Here is a 13,166-nt window from a genome sequence, read left to right on the forward strand (position 1 = left end):
GTCATTGTGACTGTCCTGTGGAAGTGGTAGTAGCTGGATCTGTGGCAGTACTTCTCTGGTTGTTAGGCTGCCACTGACGTCCCCTGTAGGCACCTCTGGATTGACCTCTGCCTCTTGTGCACCTATTTCGGCCTCTCTGTGCTCTTGAGGTGTCTGGAAAGGACCAAGTCTTCGAAGGCCAATTTCTACTAAACCTCGGAGGTTGGACCTGTAAGAAATCCTTGACTGTTTGAACAGATTTTGCTTTTTCTTCCACCTTCTTTAGCACTTGCTGTGCAGGGGAGCCAAACAAACTTTGTTTCTCCATGGGAGCATCTAGGAGCCTTGACTTGACATGGTCTGGTAAGGTTTGCTCTTTTAACCATGCATGCCTTCTGATCACGGTTCCAGTCATAGCTAACCTAAAGGAAGCCTCCAGTGCATCATAGCCACATTTTAAAGAATGATTACTGACCTGCTGAGTGTTATGTACCAAATCCTGAAGGGACTTACGGTCTATAGGTTCAGGAGAGGACAGTTTTTTATTTAGCTGGTCTAACAAAAATTCCTGATACTGGATCATGTGGAATTGGCAGTTTAAGGCCCTAGCCGAAAGAGTAGCAGAAGTATAAACTTTTTTACCCCATCTCTCTAATGCTCTAGATTCTCTTTCAGAGGGGAGGGGGTTTTTGACAGAGGCAGCTGCTACAGCTTTGGGGCCCTGAGAAATGGTTTCGGGATCTGCAATAGGAGCCTTATACAAGTGAAAGTGTGTGTCCGGGACCCTGTAATATCTGTCGGGTTTAGCAGGGGCCGGGGGAAGAGAGTCAGGAGCAGTACAGGCATCATTAAATGCATCATCCACAACTGTTAGTACTGGAGGAATGGCTAAAGGCCTATGCTGTGGTAAATGTAAAAAGGTCCTTAGCCTTTTCCTTGAATCTGAGAAATCCTGGCCCTGCCATTGGAAATGCTCTCTCATAGCATGTAAGGTTTCCCCAAAAGAAAATTCCTCAGGAGGAGAGGCAGAAGGAATGGAGTCTTCTGCATCAGAATCCTCATATGGAGAATAAGGACCTTCTGGAGGATTTGAGTTTTCTGACTCATCCGAGGAGTAGTCAGTCGAAACTGGATTGGGGGGCTCTGCTCTAGGCCTTTTCTCTGGAGGGGGTTGAGAGGCCCTGTCTGGGTGAGGTTGGGATCCCCTGATCAAGGAAATGAGATCCTCAGCCAGGCTAAGCATTTGGGAACTAGAAGTAGGCCTGAGTGGGGTTTTAGCAGGCAAGGCCTTAGAAGATCTGCTTTAGCCCTAGAAAAAGCCTTGATGGACATAGATGTAGGGGGCCTAGCAGCTCCACGTGCAGGGGTAGATATGTCTAAAGGAATAGTATCTGATAAATCCTGGGTGCCTGCTACAGCAGGAGAAATTTCGGTAGCCGATTCAGCCATGCTGTGTGAGGCCTCGGCTGTCGGAGGAAAGCTTTCGGCCGAAGGAATAACCGAGGACTCGGTTTCAGCCGAAACAGAGACACTCGCGGTAGGCTTAACCGTGGTTTCGGCCGAAACCGCGGGCCGCGAGTGTCGGTCCTTTTCCTTACGCTTTTTAGCTAATTGCGAAGTCGGAGTCTCCGACGGCATTTTGTAAGCAAAAGCGGGACCAAAAAACTCCTTCGCAAACTCCGACCGATGTCTAAGTGTCCGTCGGTTGAAGGAAGCACAGGCTAGACAAGCTGATACGTCGTGGTCTGGGCCTAAGCAAGGAAGGCAGTAAGAGTGGAAAGCCTTATGAGGTATTTGTTTCCCACAAGTTAAACAATTATTTACTTTTTCTGACATCGGCTGAGGCAAGAAAGAGTCCCCAACGGGGTACTTAGCTTTTTAGAAGTCTTCGGTAGTAGAAATCTCTGGATCTGACCGACCGGCACTTGCGAACAGCTTCTGCTTCGGGCACCGCACGGCAAGAAAGACTGGGGAAAATGGCGTCGGCTGATGCCTTTATACCCAATTCACAGCAGCTATGACGTCGGGTGAAGTGCGACATCAGCCGAGGCCAGACCCAGACTTTGGAATCCGGCCGACCGAAGGGCTGCCTGAGGCAGGACAACCCATATGTTAGGACTGCAGATGCATCCTTGAAGGACATCCCCATTACCCATAATATTCTACCAACTGGTCTCCTCGCTAGATCTCAATTGAGCTGCTTAAATGCAAAGTACCAAGACAAGGAACATCAAAAAAATTGCAAAGAATCCTCCAGGCCACATATTATCATGAAGCCAGGGAATGACAGTGTGCATGCTGATGAATGACAGATCTGCTTATTTCAATTCAGCTCATTTCAACTTTTATTACAGTTCTTGTTGACAAAACACTTCACCAAACTGATCAAAATTTGGAACTTATATGAGCCAATGTCAAACAAACATTAGAAAAAACAAGATATGGTTGAAACAAAGACTCAAGTTAAGTACATAACTTGCATATTTTATAAGAAGCGGTTCTTCAACCAGTAGGACAGAGTCCCAAGCTTAATGCCCTGAGTGATCTCACATCTCTGATCACTGTGGCCTTAAAAAGACCTAGACCTGGAGATGACTTCCAGCACACCTTGCAAAAGTATTCACTTAAGACCACGAGGAAGCTGCATTAACATCTTTTTAAGGATGCATTTTTGAAAAGTGACAGACAGTCGTTACTTAAGTTTGGTGTGCTGGAGGCACACAGGGCCATGCCATGTCATGTTTTTGGTTATGATACAAATAAGCCACTTAGACAAAGTAACTTTTGTTAAAAAAAAAAAAAAAAAGGACAATTCTTTATCAGAAATGGAGACAAAGAATTCTAAACCTTTCCTGATTCACTTGGCTAAGGATACATAAAACATGAAAGGTTTATGGACATAGTGTTAACAGACACCACCAAATAGTTAGGAATGAATGCACATGAAAGACTGATTAAAGTTTGTCTTGGTAGCTCTTTTTCAGCATAAAGAAATGATTAAATCACTGCGGCACTGATCCTTGTGGAAGAACAGACAGGGAGCTCTTAAGCATAACACCCGTAATTATAGAGAATTCTTCCTGCAGAAGTGCTACCTACTAAAATGAGCATCTTCTAAGAGAAGTACTACAGATTAACAGTGGTCTCAAATGGAGGAAGGGTCAGCATTTCTAAAACAAAATACAAACTGCATGCAGGAAAAGGATCTTTAACCAAAGGTCAGATTTGGAAAATATAATCAACAGAACAATCTTCAAACTTAAAAAAAAAATGCCAAAGATAAAGTGATGGAAGCTGAATATAGCTGGAAAATGGACTTTTATACACAAGTTGCTTAGACTGGTGTCAATAATATAGAAAATGTTACCTAAAACTGTGGGTTTTGGCTCTGCAAAGGAATACAATTTCTAGTAACACAAACAGAAAAAAAGAGTGTCCATTCTGTATTGCTTTTATAGCAATGGGTTTCTAGGCTAGAGTGGGGATTTAAACTATCCAACATAGATAAGATGGACCCCTGTTAATTACTGTAATTGGGATAACCATGCAGTTAGGGGAGTATATGGGTGAGGCTTGCTGGATGGACAAGGTATGAGGGTTTTTGCAGGATTTCAGAACCAGCAACTTGTTTCTCCAGGAAATGAGGCCACACCAGATGGAAAGTACAGTTGTGTACACTTACCATAAATGTAGATGTTCAAGTGTATTCACTGTTGCAGTCATTACATTTGGGTAATCTGCTGGAAGGTTGCCCTCAGTCGGCCTGAATAACAAAGTCTTGGGTCCTGCATCAGTTGTCGTCCCTACTTCCATGACGTCAGGGGTATAAAACATGCAGCAGACACCATTTTCATCAGTTTTTCTTGCCCCAGATGTCAGGTGCCCCCCAAATGGGGAGCAGAAAAAAAAAAAAAATATCTCCAAATAAAAGCAAATACACCAAAAAGGCTTTTGAGCATAGTAAAAGAAAGAAGAGGTATAACAAGAGGGAAATAGGGGGCTGGCAGGTGGGTAACCAGGACTGTAACAGTGAATACACTCGAACATCTACATTTATTTTAAGTGTACACAACTGTACTATGTTCTTCGTGTTTCACTGTTGCAGTCATTACATTTGGGTAGAATCCCAAAGCTATGGTTGGGAGGATGGAATTATACAGCATTAGGAGCAGCTATAAGGCCCTGCAGGACAGCAGTGGCAAAGCCTGCTCTGGATTTAGAGAAGAGAGGTAAATGGTAATGTTTGGTGAACGTATGAACTGAGCTCCAAGTAGCAGCTTCTAGAATGTCTCTGGTAGGAGCCCCTCTGAGGAAAGGCTGCAGAAGTATATGCATCCCTGGTGGAATGGGACCTGATCCAATTGGGGACAGGTTTACCATGGTGCATGTAGCAGAAAAATACAATGGCTTATCCATTTTGAAACGGTCTGCTTTGAAATAGCCTTTCCCTCTGCCCCTGCAGCAAATGCCACCAGTAACTGCTCAGACTTTCTTAGAGATTTTGTCCTGTTTAAGTAAAATCTTAGTTGTCTGTGTACATCCAATGAATGCAGAATCTGCTCCCCCTTGTTCTGTGGATTTGGGAAAAAAGTTGGCAGATGAATGGTCTAATTAAGAGCCACACTAGATACCACTTTAGGCATAAAGGATGGATTGGTCCTGAGAGCCACCCTGTCCGGGTAAAAGATAATGAAAGGCTCCACTGCCATGAGAGCCTGTAGTTCTGAAATCCTTCTACCTGAAGAGACTGCTAAAAGGAAAGCTGTCTTCCAAGAGAGAAATTTTATGTCTGCAGTAGCAGCTGGTTCAAAAGGAGGTAGGGTGAGATTTTCCAGCACAAAATTGAGGTACCATGCACGAGTTGGTGCTCTCCTGGGAAGTCTCAAATTTCTGGCCCCTCTGAGGTACTGCTTTACCAGGGAATGAGAAAAGAGACGAGGCTCTGTGTTGTAATGAGCCGAAATGGCAGATGCATGGATTTTTATAGAAGAAAAAGATAGGCCCTTGTGAAGCATCTCAGTCAAATATTGCAGAATCTGAGGAATATTGGGCATTGCTGTGTTTATTCCTTGTGCTTGGTTCCGGGCACAGAATCTTTTCCATTTATCAGCATAAGATTTTCTAGTACTAGGCCTTCTAGCCTCCAAAATGACATCCATCACAGGTTTACTGAGAGATCTAACTGGTGAAATTAGTTGATTAGCCATGCTGCAAGATTCAAAGTTTGGAGCCGAGTGTGCAGAATTTGATAGTTCTGCTAAGACAGTAGATAAGGTGTCTGAGGCAGGTACCACGGAGGAAGGTGTGACATATTGCGTAGGAGCGGATACCAGTGTTGGCGAGGCCAGTCTGGAGCAATCAGAATCATTTTCGTTTTTTCTTGTCTGACTTTTAGTAAAATCTTGGAGAGCAGAGGCAGAGGGGGAAAGGCATAGACTGATAGGTTAAGCATCTACTTTCCAAGCTTTTTTGTGCTGGATTCTTGTGAAGAATCTGTCCAACTGATAGTTCTGAGGAGAGGCAAAAAGATCTATGTCTGGGCTCCCCCATTTTCGTGTCAACATGCTGAAGAATTGTGGATCTAGTTTCCATTCGTGTGGGTCCATAAGGTTTCTGCTTAGTTCGTCTGCCAGATTATTTTGCTTTCCTGGCAGGAATTGAGCTTGTAGATGTATTTGGTAAGTCAAGGCTGTGTTCCACAAAGCCATGGCTAGTCTGCAAAGGGGGTAGGAATGGGTACCCCCCTGCTTGTTTATGTACCACATAACTGTGGTGTTGTCCGTTTTTATCAGTAGTTGTCCTGGATGAAGAAAGACCTTGAAGGCTGTCAGAGCATTCTGTACAGCTAGCATTTCTTTCTGGTTGATATGTAGGTGCATTTGATTTGGGCTCCATTCACCCTGAATGCATCTCCCTGCCAGATGCCCCCCCCCCCCCCAAGCATATTCTGATGAGTCTGTAGTCAGGGTTTGGGTGGAAGGGGGTGGAATGAAAGACAGTCCCTTGTTTTTGGTGACAGGCCTTTGCCCACCATAGGAACTCCTGCTGCAGGCAAGGAATGATCGGAATCATTGTTTCCAGGCTGTGACAATGTTGACTCCATAAACTTTTTAGGTACCACTGAAGTTTCCTCATATGCAGTCTAGCATATGGAATTAGTAGAATGCAGGAAGCCATGAACCCAAGGCCTGCAGAATTTGTCTTGCAGATAGCTGGGTTTTTGTGGCCACTTGTTTGAAGTAAGTCATCAAGTGAATTTGTTTTTCTGGCATGAGGCAAGTCATCTGGGCAGTTGTATTCAAGCTTGCACCCAGGAATGTAATTATTTGAGAGTTGTGATTTATTTTCGTTTATGGTGTACCCTAGACAAGTTAGAAGCCTTTTTACAAATGCCAGATGCTGTAGATGTCTCTCCTTGTTTTCTGCCTTAATTGGACAATCGTCCAGATAAGGATAAATTTGAATGTTTTTTTTGTCTGCAAAATGCAATTACTGGTGCCAGGCACTTTGTGGAGACCCTGGGCGCAGTAGATAAGCCAAAGGGCAGTACAGAGAACAGGTAATATAAATAGCCTGCTTTAAAGCGGAGGTATCTTCTGCAAGATTCCCTGATTGGGATATGCAGGTAAGCCTCTTTTAAGTCTAGAGTTAACAACCAGGCATACTTGCCTAGCATAGGCAGCAACTGTTGTAGAGTCAGCATCTTGAATTTTGGAATGTCCAGGAATGTATTTAGAATGCATTTAGAATGGGTAAGTCCAGAATTGGACGCCATGATGCGTCTTTTCTGGGTACCAGGAAAAGTCTTGAATAAAAACCTTGTCCCTTTTCTGGCACTTGTTGAATAGCCCACATATTCATGAAGGACATAACTTGTTTCCGCACCTCTGCCCACTGATTTGGAGGCAGAAATGGCATTCGGTTTGGAATTGGCAATGTGTGGAAATGAAATCTGTATCCCTGGGATACTATATTTAAAACCCACTTGTCCTGGGTAATTAGATGCCAATTTTGTGCATGAAGTGCCAGTTTTCCCCCCAAAGGGGCTGCCAAAAGATAAGTGCTTGGTGATGGCAGAGGAAAGTCATTGAGACTGCTTACCGTAGGGCTACTTCCAGATTTGGAGGTGGATGCACCCCATAGTTTTGTCTGTAAGTTCCTTGTGACTGAAACCTGGAGGCTTTGGAGTGTCTGGGTTTGGGAGTGGCTCTGGTGGGTACTGGAAAGGACCAATTCTTAGTAGGCCAGTGCCTACTGAACCTGGGCAGCAGCACTTGTAGGAAGTTTTTTACAGTTTGCATAGATTTAGCTTTGCCTTCCATCTTTTTCAAAACTTCTTCTGCCTTATCACCAAATAGACTGTCCTATTGTAAAGGAGCAGCCAACAATTTTGCTTTAACATGATCAGGCAGATTTTGTTCCTTGAGCCAAGCATGCCTTCTGATCACAGATCCAGTTACAGTGGCCCTGCAAGAGGCCTCCAAGGAATCAAAACCACATTGCAAAGTATGCTTTCCAACTTGTTCAGCTGAATGCAATAAATCCCGTAACTCTATTTTCCACACAGTCAGAAATCAACATTTACTGTTTAGGTAAGCCCATGACATGCTGCTGATATTTAAGCATATGAAATTGACAGTTTAAAGCCCTGATTGCCAAGGTTGCAGACGTGTAAACCTTCTTACCCCATCTATCCAGCGCCCTGGAGGCTCTATCAGAAGGGGTAGGATTTTTAGCAGTAGAAGCCTTAACACCCTTGGGACCCCGAGAAATGGTTTCAGGGTCAGCAGTAAGGTTTTAAAAAGGAATTTGTGGGAGTCAGGAACCCAGTAATATCTGTCTGGCTTACTAAGAGCTGGAGGCAGGGAATCAGGAGCCATGCTGGATTCTGAGAAAACATCAACAATGTCTAGAACAGGAGGTATAGCCAAAGGCTTATGCTGAGGAAGGAGGAGGAAATCCCTAAGCCTCTTTTTAGATTCTGAGAAATCCTGACTCTCCCAGTGAAAATGTTCCCTTAAGGTATGCAAAGTTTCTCCAAAAGAAAAATCCTCAGGAGGAGAAGCAGAAGGGATGAATTCTTCTGCATCAGAGTCCTCATAAGATGGAACAGATAATTCCTGATCATAAGAGGAATCAGAAGAAATGGAAACCTGATCTGATGATTCATAATCAGTGCCTTGCCTAGGCCTCTTAGCAGGAGGGGGATGGGAACCGCTGATCAAGCTAATTAAATCCTCAGCCATTTTGCTAATTTGTTTTTTAGGCATGGGGCCTATGCACGTGGCCCAAGCGTCGTTTTTTTAGACATAGAAGTTGATTTTGGCTGGCGTTGGTTTAATATACAAATCTTTAGGCCTGAAAACACCCTCAGAAGCCGGTGCCTGCTCAGCAGCTCCGGACCCATCTAAGGTAGAGACATCCGCAGGTTCAATACTTAGTGTCTCATGGCATACCGGACTCCGAATGGGTCTCAGTAGAGGCCTGTGAATCAAAAGTAGCAGGCATCAGGGGCTGCAAAAGTGCCTCACTGAGTACCGGCAAACCAGAGACTGACTTAGGAGAAGCTTCATTGTCTGTTTTGGACCTCGACGGTCTCTCTGACTTTTTCTTTGCATTTTTTTGTGTATTCCGGTAGTCGGATTATTAACAGACGACATTTCTGGATAGTTAAATCTTGAGCCAAAATATTTAGATGCAAAAATATACAGACGCTTAATACTGTGTTGATTAAATTTAGCACATAACCGACAGCAAGGCACATTGTGGTCAGGGCCTAGGCAAGGAATACAGTACAAATGAAAATTCTTAGGAGGTACTTGCTTCCCACAAGTAATACAATTATTAACTTTTACTGACATCAGCAAGGAGCAAGAAAAAGTTTCCCCAACGGGGTACTTAGCTTTAGGTTGAAAACTACGGTTCTGAAACACGAAAACGAAAATTTCAGGAGTCGGCTGACCGGCACTTGCAAACTGCTTCTGCTTCGGGCACTGCGTGGCAAGAAAGACTGATGAAAATGGCGTTGGCTGCATGTTTTATACCCCTGACGTCATGGAAGAAGTGACAGCAACCGACGCAGGACCCAAGACTTTGTTATTCAAGCTGACTGAGGGCAACCTGCCAGCAGATTACCCAAATGTAATGACTGCAACAGTGAAATACGAAGAACATCCACACTTGATGAGGCCACAATCAAGCTATGATAACAACTCTGAACATGCTCAGAATTGCTTCAAGAATGGACTCTCTAATAACAGGTAATGGCAGAAAACTGTAAAGGAGATTGGGGGGGGGGGGGGGCATCTACCTCTGGATGAAAACTCTCCTGGGATGTTTTCCCAATGGAGAGAGCAGGGAATAGACTTACCTGTATTGCTATGCTACCGATGGGTTCAGCAATTGCTTACTGGGCATCAGTAAGCATCAAATTAACCTGAATGCTAGACAACTGGCTTCCCCATAATTATAACTGGGGATCAAAAAGTGATTAAGACAGCCCATACACTCACCGCCTGTCGATACCTAGGGTATTTTTACTGCATTTAATCTCTTCATCCCCTCTTCTCTTTCATGGCACTATTTTGCCTCCCTTCATGTAATAAGATGCAAATAATTACTTATGAATCTCCTCATGATTTACTGTTGGGGAACCCTTACTAGTAGATCAGTTATTGAACCTAGATTACCTTCTCTTACATTCTTATGTAGCATTTTCCTTATCTCTAAAACTCCAGTACTTGGAAGAATACCCTGTACTTCAAGATGCTATGACCTCAAGCTTTGCATTTGGACCACACATCCAGATCATGAATGCATCAGTTATTTTCTGATGTTTGCAAAGCCTGGATCTCAAGCTTACCTTCATATTTGAAAATTTCCTAATTTTGTAGACTACTGTAATGAAACTTAACAAAAAAAAAAAAAAAAAAAAAAAAAAAAAAACATGGAATAAACAGAACACCTCCACGGATCCTCAAAAACTACCCAGATTTCTGACAGAACTGTTCAGCTGATACATGAAAGGGAGAGAACACCTAACAGACAGCACAAGAGAGATGCAAAGAAAGCACAGCTGGGAAGTCACTAACCAATTAAATAATCAATAGCAGGAAAAACACTGAATATAGTGACAGGAAGGAATGATGATTTTTTTTTTTAAACAAGACAACAAGGCCATTGATTTACATCCAATTATTTTGTCAGAACTCAAAATGCTATGATCAGATAGGCGCTTGAATGGGGATCTGGATCAATGGAATTTTGCCGATTATGTAAACAAACATCATGCCATGTAAATATTAAAAAGAAACTCCATGACTGAGTAACTGGTGAAATGGATTACAGAAACATAGCAAATGTATTATACTATATATTATAATATAGGTGACAATCCACTGAGCACAGAAAAAGTCATCAGGGATCTGGGGACCCAAGTTGACAGTAGTCTTTCGTTTGACACTCATGTTGCTAAAGTAGTTAGGAAAACCTTCTATATCGCCCACCTGATCATGAAGGGATTCACATCTAGATCAAGGGAGGTCATCGTCCCCCTGTACTCATCACTCATTAGACCTATGATTGAGTACAATGCCCCGTTCGGAATGTATCTGACCAGACACCTGATGCAGCTTGAAAGGCCCCAAAAGTTCCTCACCAAAAGGATAAAGGGTCTCAAAAATATGTCTTATGCTGCCCGACTGAAAGAACTCCAGCTTTATTCAGTCTCATACCGCTTGCTCAGAGGTGACCTGTGCCTGACATATAAGGCCATGTCAAACCCAGATTTGATGAATATGCTTCACCTCAAAAATCTAGATCCCTCAGAACCACAAGGCGGGAGACTTAAACCTTGACACGGTTATAAATAGAAGCGTGCTGGAGGGACAGATTCATCACCCAGAGACTCCCTATGCTGTGGAACAAAATCCCGGTACATGTGAGGCAGAGCACCTCGCTGGCCTTGTTCAAGAGGAATCTTGACCAATGGATGGGAGATCGCAGATATACCCCAGGGATTACTTCAGTGTCACTGCTTGACAGAGGCACAGAAAAATGATAGGCATAGTTTTTATTCAAACTAAAGGGGTGGCGAAAGCCACATAACTATGGGCTAGGCTTATAAATGCCCTTGGGCAGATAGCCTAGTATGAACCTATGAACCTATGAACCTATGAACCTAAACTTCAGGAAAGCTCTTGATTCCATCGCAGAATGCGGCTTAAGAAGGTTAGAGGTGGGATGAAACAGATGGGCAGAGGGTTGGTTGCACTGAAGAACACAAAAGAAAACAACAAAGGTCACTATCAGGAGGAGGATCAGTAAGTAGTCAAGTGCTTCACAGATAAAATCTGTGGACCTGTGCAGTTAATCTATATGCTACATAATGATAGGCATACAGAACAAGATTAAACCAACATAGGGTCAACACTGGAAAAATAGCAGCATGGAATTAAAAGTAGCAGTCAACATTCAATGGAAAAAAATACAAGTCTTGCAACAGGGTAGCAACAACAAAGTACAGTATAAACGTCTGTTTAGGCTGAACTTTAAAAAGAAGAGAAAAAAAACAACTTTGGGTAAAAAGTATAGCTGGCCAAATTGTGAGGAAGAGAGTGAAAATACAGTAGTTAAGGCAAACAGAAGCGCTGCCTGCAGACCCAGGAGCAGTCACTCCAGAGAATTCTCAGTGTACTGCTGGCAAGGCCATAGTTGGAATACTAAGCCCAGCACTGGAAGTCAGTAGGAAGGATGTACAATTGTTAAGGTGCAAGAAAAGCTGTGATGACAGGGAAGGGGACAGAAGCAAAGGCACAGGAAGACAAGAAAGACTGAAGATGGATATGTAAAACTACTGAGAGGAAAACAATGTAAGATGGCAACAACCTCGGCTACAAAACCACAGGAGTTAAGAACAGAACTATAAAAGAAAAACCATGAGGTGGAAAACGGCATAATTTCTAAACCGGGGCAGCAAACATTAATTCAGGAGACAATATTTCAAAGGTAGGCTGTTGAGCACACAGAATGGCTCCTGGAATGGGAAGTGAAAATCTAAACCAATGAATGCATTCAGGAATGTCTGGGATTGACAGAATAAAATTGCAAGGAGGGGGCAACTGGACAACCAACCGGACAGACTAAATAAATTAGACTGCTGCTATTTTTATGCATGAAATGATTTCTTCAAATAATGAAAAAAATTCTAGTTAATTAACTGGAAATAAGGCGAATGTGGCAAAACTAACCTCTCACAAATAAAGATGCAGTCAAGTGACTACGGTTTTCAGTGTGTTGAGAAGAAATGAAAGTTTGACATAAAATGCTGCTTTTACAGAGCCAAAGTCACTCTGGAGGAGAAAAAGAGAAAGACAAGTTCTATACTTGTTCAGTGGGACCTCTGTCTACTAAAACTGCATATGCCAGGTGGCAGTCATTTTTTAGCACAATCACAGTTCTACTAATCCTGCAAGAGAGTCCTCCCAAAAGAACAGATGTTGTTTGCAGATAAGGGACGAGATACAGTAGAAAAACTTGGATTACCTTTACTGAGTAAAGTGAAATGACATTCACTAGAAGTAATAAATGAATTCTTTAAAAGTAGATGAAGTCTGGAATTGTCTGAAATCATGGTTAAGGAAATAACAGTCTGCACAAAAAACATACGGGAAAGAAAATCATCTTAAAAGTTGAGCCAGCAACTCAAGACGTTAATCTGTTACTGAACCAGGAAACAGTAGGCAATGAAAAACAAATGACCTTATTTTAGGTAAAGCAAAAAAAAAGCAGTGGGATACAGGGGGAAATCAGGAGATTAGAATTTAAACTGCTGGTACGAACTTGCGTAGAACAGGCAGTCAGACGTCAGTTGACTGAGATGAGATACAACTTAGCAGATGTGTCTTGGCTAATAGCCGACAAAGTGGTGGTTGCAGAAGGCACATGTGGTTAGCCTGAAAAAGTCAGGTCATAAGCCAGACAGTCAAGAGTAACATAAAATAAGGTGCAAGAAAATCAAGAAAGAATAGTTGTGTAAAATCTTACCATAACCACAGATGTCCTTCTCTTCCATATTGCAATATTCTTAGTGTGGGATTCCCTGCCTCAGGCGACACGAACGTCAGCTGCTATACAAAAGCTTAAGCCTGGTTGCTGTAGGTGCATGGGATGTCACATGTAGGGCCATA

The 13,166-nt window shown here is 42.9% G+C and overlaps 1 protein-coding gene across 1 annotated transcript in view; it reads right to left on the reverse strand.

Moving 5' to 3' along the window:
• SCAF8 (SR-related CTD associated factor 8) overlaps positions 1–13,166 on the reverse strand; it is a 1,875,331-nt gene that overhangs the window by 465,426 nt on the left and 1,396,739 nt on the right. The gene's annotated exons all lie outside the window — the stretch shown is intronic.

This window comes from Protopterus annectens, chromosome 1.part0 (genome assembly GCF_019279795.1).
Source record: "Protopterus annectens isolate FY-2018-M chromosome 1.part0, PAN1.0, whole genome shotgun sequence".
In the NCBI taxonomy this organism is placed as follows: Eukaryota; Metazoa; Chordata; order Ceratodontiformes; family Protopteridae; genus Protopterus; species Protopterus annectens.